This window comes from Microcaecilia unicolor, chromosome 11, assembly GCF_901765095.1.
Source record: "Microcaecilia unicolor chromosome 11, aMicUni1.1, whole genome shotgun sequence".
Lineage (NCBI taxonomy): Eukaryota > Metazoa > Chordata > Amphibia > Gymnophiona > Siphonopidae > Microcaecilia > Microcaecilia unicolor.
The window spans coordinates 181,098,896-181,115,327 of NC_044041.1; positions in this window are offsets into that span (position 1 = coordinate 181,098,896).

The following is a 16,432-nucleotide window of genomic DNA, read 5'->3' on the forward strand; positions in this document are numbered from 1 at the left end:
CCTCGCGGTGGGAGGGGGCCAAAAGCTGAGGTGGGGGGGCACATTTTGGTCAGCCGCCCCTCCATCTCACCGCCCTGCGCTCCCCACCCACTTCCGCAGCAAATACCTTGGCTGGTGGGGATCCAGCGCCAGATCCAGCGCCAATCTCCAGCGCCACCACGTTGCCTGCCCTGCTCTGTCTTCCCCTCACATCCTGCATGCTCCTTTTAGTGAAACTGAGTCAGTTTCACTAAAAGGGGCGTGCAGGACATGAGGGGAAGATAGAACAGGGCAGGCAATACGGCGGCAAAGGATACCTGCACTGTACGTGCAGGACGTCACACTCACAGAAACAGAAGCCTTGCAGATCAGCAATGCAGCCGCGCCGGAGAAGAGGACTGGCTGGCAGAGGTTGGGGACCCCCACCAGCAAAGGTACCCGACGGTGGCAGCGGGGGAGGGTTGGCAGCGGCGAGAAGGGGGTGGTCGAAAGGATTGGCGCGGGGGGGGTCAAAGGTGGTGGTGGCAGCGGGGGGGGGGGTCAATAATGGTGGGGGGGGGGGTTGGCGGCACCAGGGGGGCTAAACTGTGCCCCCTCACCTCAGGCTCTGGACCCCCCTCCCGCCTGTCTGGCTACGCCCCTGAATAGGACATTCAAAAATCATATGTGCAAATGTACCTTGATCAAAATTCTAATGCCAACAGATAGTGGAGGTAGCCTATGTCTGCTCTCCATTTCCTCATGTGAATCTCATTCCTAAGCCACCATATGTAGACTGATTTTAAGCTCTGAAATGTACTGCTAATGCTCACCCTACTAGTATTGTGCCAAAGACAGCTTCCTTCAATAAGATATAATTGTATAGGCAACTTATCAAGCTGTGCTTGAAAATAGTTTTTAATCAGACCTGTGTTGCCCAGCACAATGGGAAATAATACTTTTTGCCCCTAGTCTTTGACTGCATTTCTCTGTACTTAAGGATCATCTCTGTCTCCACACAACCTACAGAATGATCACTTTGCACTGAAACTTCTATTATGAATGTCGTTCTTGTGTTTTTCTCATTTACCACCTTGTCAGGTTTTCTTGTATCGAATGTTTTAGCAGTTGGATTGGGAATGTCTCAGGACTGGAATCACGGTTGGTCCTCCTGCCACTAGGTGGACTAGGCATCTGCCTAAAACAACAGGCTTCAGGGATAACTGCAGCAGCACAGCTAGCATCACGGCCTGTCACATCCTGACCCCTGCAGCAGGACTTAAGAGTGGGTGACATGCAGCAGATTTTGAAAACACCAGGCTCCGCTCATTCTGCCTTGCCTCACCCTATGCTTGGAACAATCTTCCTCAACCCCTACGCCAAGCCCCCTCCCTACCCATCTTCAAATCTCTGCTTAAAACTCACCTCTTCAAGGCTGCTTTCGGCACCTAACCTTTCGTGAAATATAGTACGCCCTATCAGACGGACTCTACACTTGTCTTTTGACTGTACACTTGTCTTTAGATTGTTTAGATTGTAAGCTTTAGATTGTACACCTGTCTTCTAGATTGTAAGCTCCTTGAGCAGGGACTGTCCTTCCATGTTAAATTGTACAGCGCTGCGTAACCCTAGTAGCGCTTTAGAAATGTTAAGTAGTAGTAGTAGAATGCACATGCGCAGATGTTCAAAGGTCTACAGTCATAGTTTCCTTTCTGGTCTATGCAGCCTCTGTTCCAGCAGCAGTTCAGGCAGGGAAGTGGCAACAGCAGCAGTGATGACAGGAGGAAGCGGAGGGAGATGCTGGATACTTAGAGAGAAGGGGAGGAGTCGCCTAATGGTTAGTGCAGTGGGCTTTGAGCCTGGCAACCTGGATTCAATTTCCACTGCAGCTCCTTGTGATCTTGCACAAGTCACTTAACCCTCCATTGCCCCAGATACAAAAAAATTTAGATTGTGATCCCTCTGGGGACAGAGAAAGTACCTGCATATAACATGTATAGCACTGCATACACCTAGTAGCACTAGAGGAATGATTAGTACTAGTAGTATTGGCAGATACAAATCAAGGTAAGGTATACACAAAAAGTAGCACATATGAGTTTATCTTGTTGGGCAGACTGGATGGACTGTGCAAGTCTTTTTCTGCCGTCATCTACTATGTTACTATGTTACTATCCACCTTATAATTGAAAGAGAAAAACGCCTAGATTTCGACCCAAATCGGGAGATAGACGTTTATCTCACAAAAACGAATAAATCGGTATAATGGAAAGCCGATTTTGGACGTTTTCAACTGCACTCCATCGCGGAAGCGTACAAAGTTGACGGGGCGTGTCGGAGGCGTGGCAAAGGTGGAACTGGGGCGTGGTTATCGGCCGAGGAGAGATGGGCGCCTTTCGCTGATAATGGAAAAAAAGTATGCGTTTGTAGCTAGAATTTAGGGCACTTTTCCTGGACCCTGTTTTTTCACGAATAAGGCCCCAAAAAGTGCCCTAAATGACCAGATTACCCCCAGAGGGAATCGGGGATGACCTCCCCTGACTCCCCCAGTGGTCACTAACCCCCTCCCACCACAAAAAATGATGTTTCACAACTTTTTATTTTCACCCTCAAATGTCATACCCACCTCCCTGGCAGCAGTATGCAGGTCCCTGGAGCAGTTGTTAGGGGGTGCAGTGGACTTCAGGCAGGTGGACCCAGGCCCATCCCCCCCTACCTGTTACAATTGTGCTGCTTAATGCTTAGTCGTCCAACCCCCCCAAACCCACTGTACCCACATGTAGGTGCCCCCCTTCACCCCTTAGGGCTATAGTAATGGTGTAGACTTGTGGGCAGTGGGTTTTGAGGGGGATTTGGGGGGCTCAACACACAAGGGAAGGGTGCTATGCACCTGGGAGCTCTTTTACCTTTTTTTTTTTGTTTTTGTAAAAGTGCCCCCTATGGTGCCCTGGCATGTGAGGGGGGACAGTGCACTACGAATCCTGGCCCCTCCCACGAACAAATGCCTTGGATTTATTCGTTTTTGAGCTGGGCGCTTTCATTTTCCATTATCACTGAAAAACAAAAACGCCCAGCTCACAAATTGTCGAATAAAACATGGACGTCTATTTTTTTCGAAAATACGGTTCGGTCCGCCCCTTCACGGACCCGTTCTCGGAGATAAACACCCATGGAGATAGACGTTTTCGTTCAATTATGCCCCTCCACATATGTATTTATTTATTTATTACATTTCTATCCCGTGCTTTCCCACTCAAAGCAGGCTCAATGCGGCTTACATAGTAATGGGAAGAACAATATAACAATATAATATAACAAATATAACAGTGATAAAAGAGATAAGTAGGTAAAGATAGGTGATGTGGAAGGGAGGAAGGTGGGAGATTTAGTCTGGAGCAATGTCGTTGTCTTCTGGGTATGTGTTGGGAAGATGGGTTCATAAGATTAGTCTGGGTCATTTGGATAAGCTTGCTTAAATAGATGGGTCTTTAGTGCTTTCCAGAAGGGTAGACAGTCACAGATTGAGCGGATAGGTCTGGGAAGGGTATTCCAGAGTTGGCTGCCCAGGTAGAAGTTGGATCCAAAATAAGTTTTGTACTTGAGTCCTTTGCAAATGGGGTAATGCAGGTTGAGGTAATTTCGCAAGGATTCAGACATGTTTCTGGTAGTAGATGCTGGGCCAGTGGGTGGGAGGGGGTAGAGAAGGGAAGAGGAGATGCTGGACCATGGACAGGACAGGACAGGAAGGCTTGCCCGAATCACAACCTCTTCTTTCTCCACATTCTTAGATTCACAATTCCAATGTTTTCCTAGTATAGTAGTGTTACAGTATTTACCCAGTTTCCAATGGATGAGGCATGCCACATTATTTTATCTTTTTGCACAGAAATTTTCTCCCATTAGAACCTTACAGACAGCTACAAGATGAATAATCATTTCCAGCTGTTCCTTGCAGAATCTACACGTTTTACCAGTTTTATTTCTACACTAGTAAAAAAAGCCCCGTTTCTGATGCAAATGAAATGGGGGCTAGCAAGGTTTTCTTCTGTGTGCATGTGGGAGTGTGTGTGTCCCTGCCCTCTCTCCCCTCCCCCCTCTGAGTCCTTCACTGTTACAGAGAGAGCGATTTGATTTCGTGCTTTGCTGTGTTTTCCTTCACTGTTTGTGTTACAGAGAGAGCGAGGGCGGGGCAGACACTCATGGGGAAACCGGATATCTCTCCCCCTTCACACTTCCCGCTGGAGGCTTCATAGAACGTTGGTGGTGCCTTTTATATATAGAGATTTGCCATGAATCATCAGACCTGTAATCCACTGTCCTATGCTACAAATATCCATCTCTCATCCATTGGTCTCAGTTCACCTCTCCTTGACCATTCATGTGTCCGCTGGTTCCTGGTGTAAAACTTTGCATTTCCCATTGTATTGGTACATTTGACACTTGTTTTTCCTCATTTGTTAGTCTAATTACACCAAGACCCATTCTCAGAGGACTGTGTTCGTGAGGAGCTAGCTAAAATAAAAGTAGACCAAGCAATGGGGCCTGATGGGATATATCTCAAGGTACTTGGAGAAGTTCTGGCGGCTCCGCTGACTGACCTCTTCAATGCTTCCTTAGAGTCCAGAGTGGTTCTGGAGGACTGGAGAAGGGCGGACGTGGTCCCTTTGCATAAGAGTGGAATAAGGAGGAAGTTGGGAATTACTGACCTTGGTGGTGATTAAACTAATGGAAATGCTTCTAAATTGGAGATTGTGAAGTTTCTCAAACTGAATGGAATGCAGGACCCGAGGCAACATGGCATCACTCAGATGATTCTGATTGATTTCTTTGACTGGGTGACCAAACAGTTGGACGTGGGAGGGGGGCTAGATGTGATGTACTTAGATTTCATCCACACAGGTGACGCATAAATAGAGTACCATTGTTATGGGACTGAGAGTAACTGACTGGGTTAAAAATTGGTTGAACAGAAGGAGACAGAGGGTGGTGGTAAATGGAGCTTGCTCTGAAGATAGGAATGCAATCAGTGGAGTACTGCAGGGATCGGTCCTAAAGCCGACTCTTTTTAACATCTGTGAGTGATATTGCAGAAGGCCTATCTGGTAAGGTTAGTCTCTTTGTGGATGATAACAAACTCCCTAGAAGGTGTGAATGACATGAAGAAGGACCTAGCGAAGATTGAGGAATGGTCCAATATTTGGTAACTAAGATTTAATGCTAAAAAATGCAGGATCATGCACTTGGGTCACAAGATTCTGAGGGAATGGTACAATATAGGGGGTGAAGGGTTTGAGTGTGCAAAAGAAGAGCGGAGCTTGGGGTAATTGGGTCTGATTACCTTAAAGTTTCCAAACAGGTAGAAAAAATGACGGTCATAGCCAGAAGGATGCTTGGATGCATAAGGAGAGGGATGGCCAACAGGAACAAAGAGGTGATAGTGCCCTTGTAGAAGTCTCTGGTGAGGCCCCATTTAGAGTACTGTGGACAATTCTGGAGACCACACCTACAGAAGGATATAAAGAGGATGGAGTTGATCCAGAGGGCAGCTACAAAATTGTAAGCGATCTTGGATATAAAACATATAGGGACAGGCTTATGAACCTCAACAGTATACGCTGGGAGAGAGGAGATATGATAGAGACATTTAAATATCTCATGGGCATTAATGTACAGGAAATGAGTCTTTTTCAAATGAAGGAAAACTCTGTAATGAGGAGGCATACAATGAAGTTAAAAGGAAATAGGCTTAGGAGGAATCTAATATAAAAGAACCCATCTTCAGAAAAGGAAACCTTACCAATTTTAAAACTCAAGATGCGTAGGGTGGGCGCAACACCCAAACGGAGTAAAACAATTAAAACACACGCGCGAGGGGACCATTGGGCTGGGGAGGCTTATTTGAAGCCAGGTCTCGGATTTGGCAACTTGTGCTTTTGTTCGCAGTGACCCAAGGATTTGATCTTATTTTATATCTCCTACCAATTTCCCATAATCCAGTGAATGTAGTGAGAATCGTTCTGGAACCCTATAAAAATGGCCCTAACTATGGCCATTAGGTGTCACTATTGTGTAATTGGTAGGACTCCCTCTCTCCTCCCTCAACCAAGGTCCTCCATAGGATCCCTAACCCTACCCAGCTTCAAGGGCAGTGAACCTTTAGCCAGGAATCAAGCCTAGGTCCCTCTGCAAGACAGTGAGTGGAACTGTCAGTGAACCACTGGACTGAGCCCTATACTCAATTTTAATGCAGAGCTGAGAAGCCAAATTATACCAGAAAGCATTTGGGCCCTAATTGTTTTTCGGAGGCTTAGGAATAACTTTGTCAACTGCAATGGTGGGCAAAGATTATAAAGCCTGCATTGTTAGTAGCAAAACTTCCACCCAAGCAGTCCCTGCAGTGCAGGTGGCCATGGAATGAGAGAGCCCCCTAGTGGCCACTCCCTTATTTTTAGGTGGATTGCTTCTGCTCCAGCTGTAGTTTCAATTTTTCCATTGAGAGTTCCCAAGACAGAACCAACAATTCATGCAAGCATAAAGATAAAGCCAGGACTGGAGCAGCCTTTTTACTTGACCTGGACTGTAAGGGCAACCCTAGCTGGAAGGGCCCTGTGACTGCAAAGACTGTACTGGGTTGTTATGAAAATGCCCTGTGAGTGCACTGAGATGACTCGAGTGAATATTTGAATTCCTCGTAGTTAATTAGGCTTGGTTCATTTTAATTTTATAATTAATGGATAATGTTCCAGTCCTTATATCTTGCCATGTGAACCTTTAGTCATTCCTACAATTTCCAGTGACTTGCCCTCAGTGCAGCAGACCATAATCATATGATTTGTCCAATGAAATAGCAGCAGATCTATGTCATTCCACTAAAATTAGTCTGCAGATTATATGTAACTATTATTACATGACCCAATCAACAAGGAGAGAATCCTTGTGTTCACAAGCGATTTCATACCTTTAACGCGCTCACTGTCGTGATTCATCAAAAGCTCATTAAATTAGCAGCTCTTTTATTTTTACTCATGGTTACTTTGCTTCCTGTGCAAGATAATTATACAAAGTGTATTTCTAGGTATTGATAAATTGTGTATTTAGTGTTCACTTTCCGGCCAATTAGAGATTCTTGGAAGTTGCTAAAAACGGGTTTCTCTCAGTATTTTCGTGTTGTGGATATTACACTGCTCATAATATTGTTAACATGCAACGTTGTCGGAAATGTAATTCACTCCAAAATAAAATATATACATGATTGGCTCCGCAAGAAGGATTTACAATTAGGAGCACGAGATTTCTGGCTTTTGCAGTTCAGCACAGCCATCGAGTTCCCAGCCAATGCCCAGCAAAGGGATAGGTTGAGAAAGTGGGAGTGTTTGTGAAATGATCACCTAAAAACAGAAGCTGTAATTTTGTCACAGGCAGAGTTATAAAAGAGCAGCAAATTCTGGGCCCCTTTTACTAAGCTGCAGCTAAAAATGTCTTACCAAGGGGGTGGGGCACGTTCAGGCACCCAGCAGTAGTTTTGGGTTCAGCACATAAGAACATATAGTCATTGCAAATAGCATACCATTAATTCTATATAACAACCTAGAGCTCATTATCACACTGTTTCCTTAACTCATCAAAAAAAAATTGATCTCTACCTAATACAATCTGTGGTGGTGCTATCTCTCGTTTTCTCTTCTTTGAACTACTACTACTACTATTTAGCATTTCTATAGCGCTACAAGGCATACGCAGCGCTGCACAAACATAGAAGAAAGACAGTCCCTGCTCAAAGAGCTTACAATCTAATAGACAAAAAATAAATAAAGTAAGCAAATCAAATAATTAATGTGAACGGGAAGGAAGAGAGGAGGGTAGGTGGAGGCGAGTGGTTACAAGTGGTTACGAGTCAAAAGCAATGTAAAAGAGGTGGGCTTTCAGTCTAGATTTAAAGATGGCCAAGGATGGGGCAAGACGTAGGGGCTCAGGAAGTTTATTCCAGGCGTAGGGTGCAGCGAGACAGAAGGCGCGAAGTCTGGAGTTGGCAGTAGTGGAGAAGGGAACAGATAAGAAGGATTTATCCATGGAGCGGAGTGCACGGGAAGGGGTGTAGGGAAGGACGAGTGTGGAGAGATACTGGGGAGCAGCAGAGTGAATACATTTATAGGTTAGTAGAAGAAGTTTGAACAGGATGCGAAAACGGATAGGGAGCCAGTGAAGGGTCTTGAGGAGAGGGGTAGTATGAGTAAAGCGACCCTGGCGGAAGATGAGACGGGCAGCAGAGTTTTGAACCGACTGGAGAGGGGAGAGGTGACTAAGTGGGAGGCCAGCAAGAAGCAGATTACAGTAGTCTAAACGAGAGGTGACAAGGGTGTGGATGAGGGTTTTGGTAGAGTGCTCGGAAAGAAAGGGGCAGATTTTACGGATGTTGTAAAGAAAGAAACGACAGGTCTTGGCGGTCTGCTGGATATGAGCAGAGAAGGAGAGAGAAGAATCAAAGATGACCCCAAGGTTTCGAGCTGAGGAGACAGGGAGAATGAGAGAGCCATCAACAGAAATAGAAAATGGGGGGAGCGGGGAGGTGGGTTTGGGGGGGAAAATGAGAAGCTCGGTTTTGGTCATATTTAATTTCAGGTGGCGTTGAGACATCCAGGCAGCAATTCCTTCTTTGAAGGAGGAAAAGCCTCAAGCAATGATCCGGACCTCCTTTGTTGATCAGCTGTTCAACCTTAGGAAGCCCGTAGTAGTATTCCATGCCATGCTTTGTATTGTTACTTGAATATTTTTACTGCTGTAATTGCCTATTGCTCATGTTTCATCTATTCTTACTGAACACTGCCTTGAGTGAATTCCTTCAAAAAGGCGGTAAATAAATCCTAATAAATAAATAAAAACAACCTTAATGGGTCAGATCAATTGTCCATCTAGCCCAGTACCCTGCTTCCAACAGCGGCCAATCCAAGTCACAAGTACTTGGCAGAAACCCAATTAGTGGCAACATCCCATGCTACCAATCGGTTTTCCCCATGTCCATCTCAATAACAAACTATGGGCTTTTCCTCCAGGAACTTGTCCAAACCTTTTTAAACCCAGATATGCTAACTGCTGTTACCACATCTGCTGGCAATGAATTCCAGAGCTTAACTATTCTTTGAGTGAAAAAATATTTCCTCCTATTTGTTTTAAAAGTATTTCCATGTAATTTCATTGAGTGTCTCCTGGTCTTTGTACTTTCGGAAAGAGTGAAAAATTGATTCACTTCTACCCATTCTACACCTCGCAGGATTTTGCAGACCTCAATCATATCTCCCATCAGTCATCTCTTTTCCAGGCTGAAGAGCCTTAACCTCTTTAACCTTTCCTCATTTGGGAGGAGTTCCATCCCCCCCCCCCCCCCCCTTTATCATTTTGGTCGCTCTTCTTTGAACCTTTTCTAATTCCACTATATCTTTATTGAGATACGGCGACCGGAATTGAACACAATACTCACAATGAGGTCGCACCATGGAACAGAGGCAATATAATGGTTTTATTTTGCTCTCTTTCCTAATAATTCCTAGCATCCTGTTTGTATTTTTGGCTGCCACCGCACACTGGGCAGATTTCAGCATATTATCTACAACGACACCCAAATCCTTTTCTTGCGTGCTGACTCCTAAGGTGGACCCTAGCATCAGGTAACTATGATTCGGATTATTCTTCCCAATGAGCATCACTTTGTATTCGTCCACATTAAATTTCATCTGCCATCTGGATGCCCAGTCTTCCAGTTTTCTAAGGTCTTCCTGCAATTTTTCACAATCCGTATATGCTTTGACAACTTTGAGTAGTTTTGTGTCATCTGCAAATTTAATCACCTCACGCTTAGTTCCAATTTCCAGATCATTTATAAATATGCCACCCAGGTACTAAAAAATAAAATGTATTTTTTTAATACTTGGGGTGGGTCTGGAGACAGAGAGTGGGCGTGTTCTGTGCTAATCAGTTAGCATGAACCCTTACCACTTACAAAACAGGTGGCAGTAAGGGCTCAGCACTCAGGGCTTTTTTTGAGGGGGTACTGAGTACCGGCACCTTTTCTATTGTCTGCTAAATTTGACCCATGGTCCTCCAAGTTGTAATGAAAGAGCTCAGGCTCTACACACCAATTTCGCCGTTGTCACAGATTCTGTGACTGGTTGCAGGGGGCCTGGCTATTGTGGATTGGGTCCTTCAGTGATCACCCCACCCATAAAGGGTGGCCTGGCATTTAAGTACCGGCACTTTTTTCGCTAGAAAAAAACATACTGTTCTTTAGCATTCCAGAATCTTGCTATTCTTTGGGGTTCTATATGAAATGTTGCTACTCTCTGAAATTCTGCATGGAATCTTGTCACTCTTTAGCAGGGCTTTTTTGAGGGGGTACTTGGGGGTGCTAAGTACCGGCACCTTTTCTATTGTCTGCTAAATGTGACCCATGGTCCCCAAGTTTTACTGAAAGAGCTCAGGCTGTACACACCAATTCTGCCTTTGTCATAGATTCTGTGACTGGTTACAGGGGGCCTGGCTATTGTGGGGTGGGTCCCTCAGTGATCACCCCACCCCTAAAGGGTGGATTGGCATTTAAGTACTCACATCTTTTTCGCTAGAAAAAAACATACTGTCAGCACTAATGGGAAAATTAGCACATGGCCATTAATACTGGAAATAGAAAAATCAGCTTCTGTACCCCTGTGGTGAAAATGAGCTTATCGTGCAGGAAAGACCCACGTAAGGATATGTTAAGGCCACTTTTTGCCCCAGCTTAGTAAAAGAACCCCTTTGTTTTAGCATTGGTCTTCTGGGGAGGTGAGACAATTAATCTCCATTATCCTACCTGCAACGGCCTCAAATATAAATCCACTTACGCCTCCTCTTTTTCCTTTATCAGCACCCAATTATGGAATGCATTGCCAAAAGCTGTCAAAACTGCTCAAAAGCCCCTACGTCTTGCCCCATCCTTGGCCACCTTTAAATCTAGACTGAAAGCCCACCTCTTTAACATTGCTTTTGACTCGTAACCACTCGCCTCCACCTACCCTCCTCTCTTCCTTCCCGTTCATATTAATTGATTTGATTTGCTTACTTTATTTTTTTTTGTCTATTAGATTGTAAGCTCTTTGAGCAGGGACTGTCTTTCTTCTATGTTTGTGCAGCGCTGCGTATGCCTTGTAGCGCTATAGAAATGCTAAATAGTAGTAGTAGTAGTCTCTTGTAACCAGAGCTAATATTGTGATGTCATAATGCCTCAGTCCACCAATAAGAGCCAACCTCATCAGTGATGTCACAATGGCTTGATTGTCCTATACTTGGCTCACTTTTATTACATAGCTCTTTGAGCAGGGACTGTCTTTCTTCTATGTTTGTGCAGCGCTGCGTACGCCTTGTAGCGCTATAGAAATGCTAAATAGTAGTAGTAGTAGTAGTTTAGGAAATTACTCAAGACCAGCCTATTCCGGAAGGCCTACCCCCAGGATCCAACATAAAACCTAAACTCCTTCAAAACAGCATATAAATGGACCATTTTGGACTCTCTTACCTTTACCCTTTTTCCCTTTATACCCTGTTCCTCCTATCGCCTCAGACTTCCACAATGTATTGTATTTGTATAACTACTGGACTAGCGATAACCTTTTCGGTCTATTGTAAGCCACGCTGAGCCTGCAAACATGTGGGAAAATGCAGGGTATAAATGTGATAAATAAGTAAATAAATCCGATGTAATAACACGCACTAATATGTTAGCACACGACAAGATGGTAAATGCGGCGAGTCCCACTGCATTAAAGCAGACCCACAATCCTTTTTGTACTAGCAGATGCAATAACATTGTGACATTAATCCCAGCCAATGTCTCTCTCCCTTCTGTTAGCTGGATCACATATTAAAGTGTTTTGTACACCCTTCTCATAGGGAATATATTTTATCGTCATCATTATATTGTTATTGGCTTCTCTACCCCACAGGATTTGAGAGACTGTCAGCCTTATTTTCGAAAGTGATGGGCACCCAGATTTCGACCCAAATCGAGAGATAGGCGCCCATCTCGCAAAGGCACGGTATAATCAAAAGCCGATTTTGGGCGTCTTCAACTGCAAGCTGTCGCAGAAATGGGCAAAGTTGACAGGGGCATGTCGGAGGCGTGGTGAAGGCGGGACTGGGGCGTGTTTATCGGCCGAGGAGAGATGGGCGCCTTCAGCCGATAATGGAAAAAAGAAAGGCGTTTTTAGCGCGAATTTGGGTCATTTTTATTGGACCCTTTTTTTCACGAACGTCCCAAAAAAGTGCCCTAAATGACCACATGACCACCGAAGGGAATCGGGGATGATGACCACATGACCACCAAAGGAAAGCGGGGATGATCACCCCTGACTCCCCCAGTGGTCACTAACCCCCTCCCAGCATAAAAAAAACAACTTTAACAACTTTTTTTTCCAGCCTGTAAGCTACCCTCAAATGTCATATCCAGCTCCATCACAGCAGTATGCAGGTCCCTGGAGCAGTTGTTAGGGGGTGCAGTGGACTTCACCCAGGTGGACCCAGGCCCACCCTCCCCCCCCCACCTGTTACACTTGGGGTGGTAAATGGGAGCCCTCCAAACCACCCCCAAAACCCACTGTACCCACATGTAGGTGCCCCTCTTCAGCCATAAGGGCTATGGTAATGGTGTAGAGTTGTGTGCAGTGGGTTTTGGGGGGGATTTGAGGGTCTCAGCACCCAAGGGATGGGAGCTATGGACTTGGGAGGTATTTAATTTTTTTTTGCTAATTGTTACAAGTGCCCCCTAGGGTGCCCGATTGGTGTCCTGGCATGTGAGGGGGACCAGTGCACTACGAATCCTGGCCCCTCCCATGACCCAATGCCTTGGATTTGTTTGTTTTTGAGCTGGGCACCTTCGGTTTCCATTATCGCTGAAAAACGAAACCACCCAGCTGAAATCCGCACAAATCCGATGCATTTGCCCGGGCACAAACCGTATTATCGGAAAAAAAGATGGTCGTCCATTTTTTTCAAAAATACGGTCTGTCCTGCCCCTTCACGTACCCACTTGCAGACATAGATGCCCATGTAGATGGGCATTCGCGTTCGATTATGCCCCTCCACATCTATTAATTTAGGGGTCCTTTTACTAAGCTGTGGTAAGAAGTGGCCTTAGCATACCCTTGGCTCAGGTTTCTACCACTACCAATGGGCAAAAAGTCCACCCATTTTTGGCTCAGGCCCACACAGTGGCAGTACAGTCCCCCCTTTCCCTCTGTTCCACCAGCAGCCCGGTCTCTGCCCCCATCTCTGAACTCCCTCCCCGGTGTACTTCAGACGCAGCTGCAACAAATGATTTCCACTGCCTGTGCCAGCCCAGCAGGCTTCCCTCTGGCACCTTCTGCCAGTAAGGAAACAGGAAGTGATGTCAGTGAGGGTAGGATGCAGGGTGTGGAGGGAAGCTGAGGAGAAGGTGAGAAAAAAAAAAAAGACTATTTTTATATATCTACAGAGAGTGGAGCATAGAAGGACTAACCCAAAATACTAGGTCTGGCTACACCACTGGTACAAAAATGGCCTTTATATTTTTTGTATTAATGGACATCTGCTATTGAAATTAGCACATGTGCACTTACCACCACCCATTTTTTAGGCAGTAAAAGCTCCAGTGCTATTCCTGCACTAACCAGTTGGTGGTGCAATAAACCAGCTACACTATGGGCTCCTTTTACAAAGTGACGGTAAGCCCAACACGGACTTACTGCTAGCTAAAAAGGAAGTACCGCCGGGCTACAACAGCAACACTGTTTTGCACCCGGCGGTAATCGGGCACTGCCCAGTTACCACTGAGTTAGCGCGGGAGCCCTTACCACCACCTCAATGGGTGGCGGTAAGGGCTCCCCCCCCCCCCTCGAAATGGCCATGCGGCAACTTGCCGCATTGCCATGTCCTGAAAAAAAAAAAAAGAAAGACCTACCTTTTACCTGCTGTGGTAAAAGGGGGCCTCGGTGTGCGTCAAAAACACGCACCAATGCCAGCGCAGGCCCCCTTTTACCGCAACTTGGTAAAAGGGGCCCTAACTGATTGGTGCAGCAGTGCTCACTCTCCACCCGCAGACATAACCACACAAAATTTTTTTATATATTTTTTAACTTGCGGTTAACACATGCAGCTTTGGTACTTAGTACAGGACACCCGAGTGTGTCCCATATTAGTGCCTAATGCAAATTAGTAGCAGGGTCCCATAATCAATTTCTCCCTCATTTCTCAATATTTAGTTAACAAAATGAGACTATGACAGAAAGTGCTCAATTACTCTAAAATAAGCAATCTACTGATCAAAATAATCAGCACATTTGAATTATAAGAAATCCCCCTCCTCCCCCACCACGAATGGTGCACCAGTCAGTACTTATCCAAGAAGGGGATATGTAATTCAAAATCCTCATGACATCACCATCCACTCGTAAGGGGGGATTTTTTTAGGAACCAATGTTTTTTCTCTGTATAAAGAGTTTTTTCATGTTGGTTCATTTTTTTCCCTCTTCATTGATTATAGAGACCAATGATAGTACTTTGCTCCAAATATAGTTGAGTCGCACCCGTTGTGGGTGCAGATATTCATCACCGAATTGTCTCACTAGGAAGCTTCGAGGTCTCCTTTATTTAAGATATTGATGATTAGTTTATAGAGACTGGGAGATAAACTGCTCAATTTTTCTTATATGCCGTGAGAACAGAAACCAATTTGTGGAAGAGTCCATGAACCCTAAGCAAATAAAACCCTGCATCATGTCAAGGACTGTGTCAGCTGTTACATGCGATTATTTTTAGCAGGTGTAAATCAAAATAATCTAAACGTAAATCAAACACACCCAGGAATTCCTTGGGGCTAGGAGAAGGACCAGGGCTGCAGATCTCCACCTATGAGCAAATCACAGTTTGTCGCATTTGACTAGAGAGTTTCTGTACAAATGGACTCTACCACAGTAGATTTGAGGGCTTTTCTACTGAACTGCGTTAAGCGACTAATGCGGTGTTGTCAGCGCAATAGACAGTGATGCAGCCTCGTGCTATTTTGTACTGCACTAAAACAGGGTCCTTTGCGATAAAAGTGCCACAATAGCTGCCTAATATGGAAGGGAGCTGGGTCTGAGCGGAGGAGCTAGCACACAGGTCTTTACCATGTGCTAGTTGTCCCAAATGCCAACAGTGCAGCCAAATTTGCTGCCACCTCAAGAGGAGATGGAAAGTGTAGCTGCAGTACCAACCGTAGGCGCCGACTCCGTGGGTGCTCGAGCACCCCCAATATTTCACCCACTGGAAGTTCGTTCCCTCCCTCCCTCCTCCCTTCGAGTTCCAGGCCCCCTCCGTCCAAATTTTTAAAAAGTCATCTATTTTACCTCATCAGGGTTAGGGCGGCAGCAGCGGTAAAAAGCATGCAGGCTCGGCTCGGTGCATAGTTCAGTTTTCCCTTCGCTCTCTCTCAGCTCTGGTTCCACCCTCATTTCCTGTTTCCGCAAGGGCGGGACCAGAGCTGAGAGAGAGTGAAGGGAAAACTGAACTAAGCACCGAGCCGAGCCTGCATGCTTTTTACTGCTGCTGTCGGCCTGCCACCCTAACCCCGACGAGGTTAAATAGATTACTTTTAAAATTTGGAGGGAGGACCCTGGAACTGGGAGGGAGGGAGGGAGAGGGGGGACCCTGGAACTGGGAGGGAGGACCCTGGAACTTGGAGGGAGACAGGGGGGGAGGGAAAGGAGAGAGGGGGGAGAGAGGGGGAGGGAGGGGGCCCTGGAACTCGAAGGGAGGGAGGGGGCAGGAGAGGGGGGAATGCACCACCTGTTAAAAAAAAAATTCAGCACCCCCAATCATTTTGAAAAGTTGGCTCCTATGGTACCGACAGTCTGGTAGCACAGCGTGCTTTGAATGCTGGTACAGTGCTACATCACCCAATCCCTCCACCTGACAAGATCACTACCCCCAACACCATCTCAGCCCTCCTCCCCATATGGAGGGATGATGCCTAGTGGTAGTTCCTCAAGACTGCTGCTGGGGGGTCACTGGAGCATTTTGGATGACAGTGCTGACCCGACAGCAAGGGGGATCGCTGCCACCCAGGACCCCATTAACACCAATGTTGACCCCCCCCCCCCAGGTAAATCCTGGGAGAGGGTAAGGGTAGGGTAGGCCTCTGACAGAGGGCAGGGTGGTGGTCTAATGGGTGGGGTTTGCGCTGGTGCCCCCTTTGATTGGGGGTCAGGCCTGTTCGTGGAGGGTAGCAATCTCATTGGAGGGGTCTTGGTGTCACATCGAGAGGGGGGGCATGATATGGTTGCACCACCCAGCCAGCTGTCATTGTGACAGTTAGCACCTGTGGCTGTGATACATGCCTGGGCCCATAGAATGAAGGGCTCACACTGTCGGCCCAAGCATGTAACGCAATGCCTGCGAGCTGTGTTCCCTGTGCAGTAAATGCAGGGCAAATGCG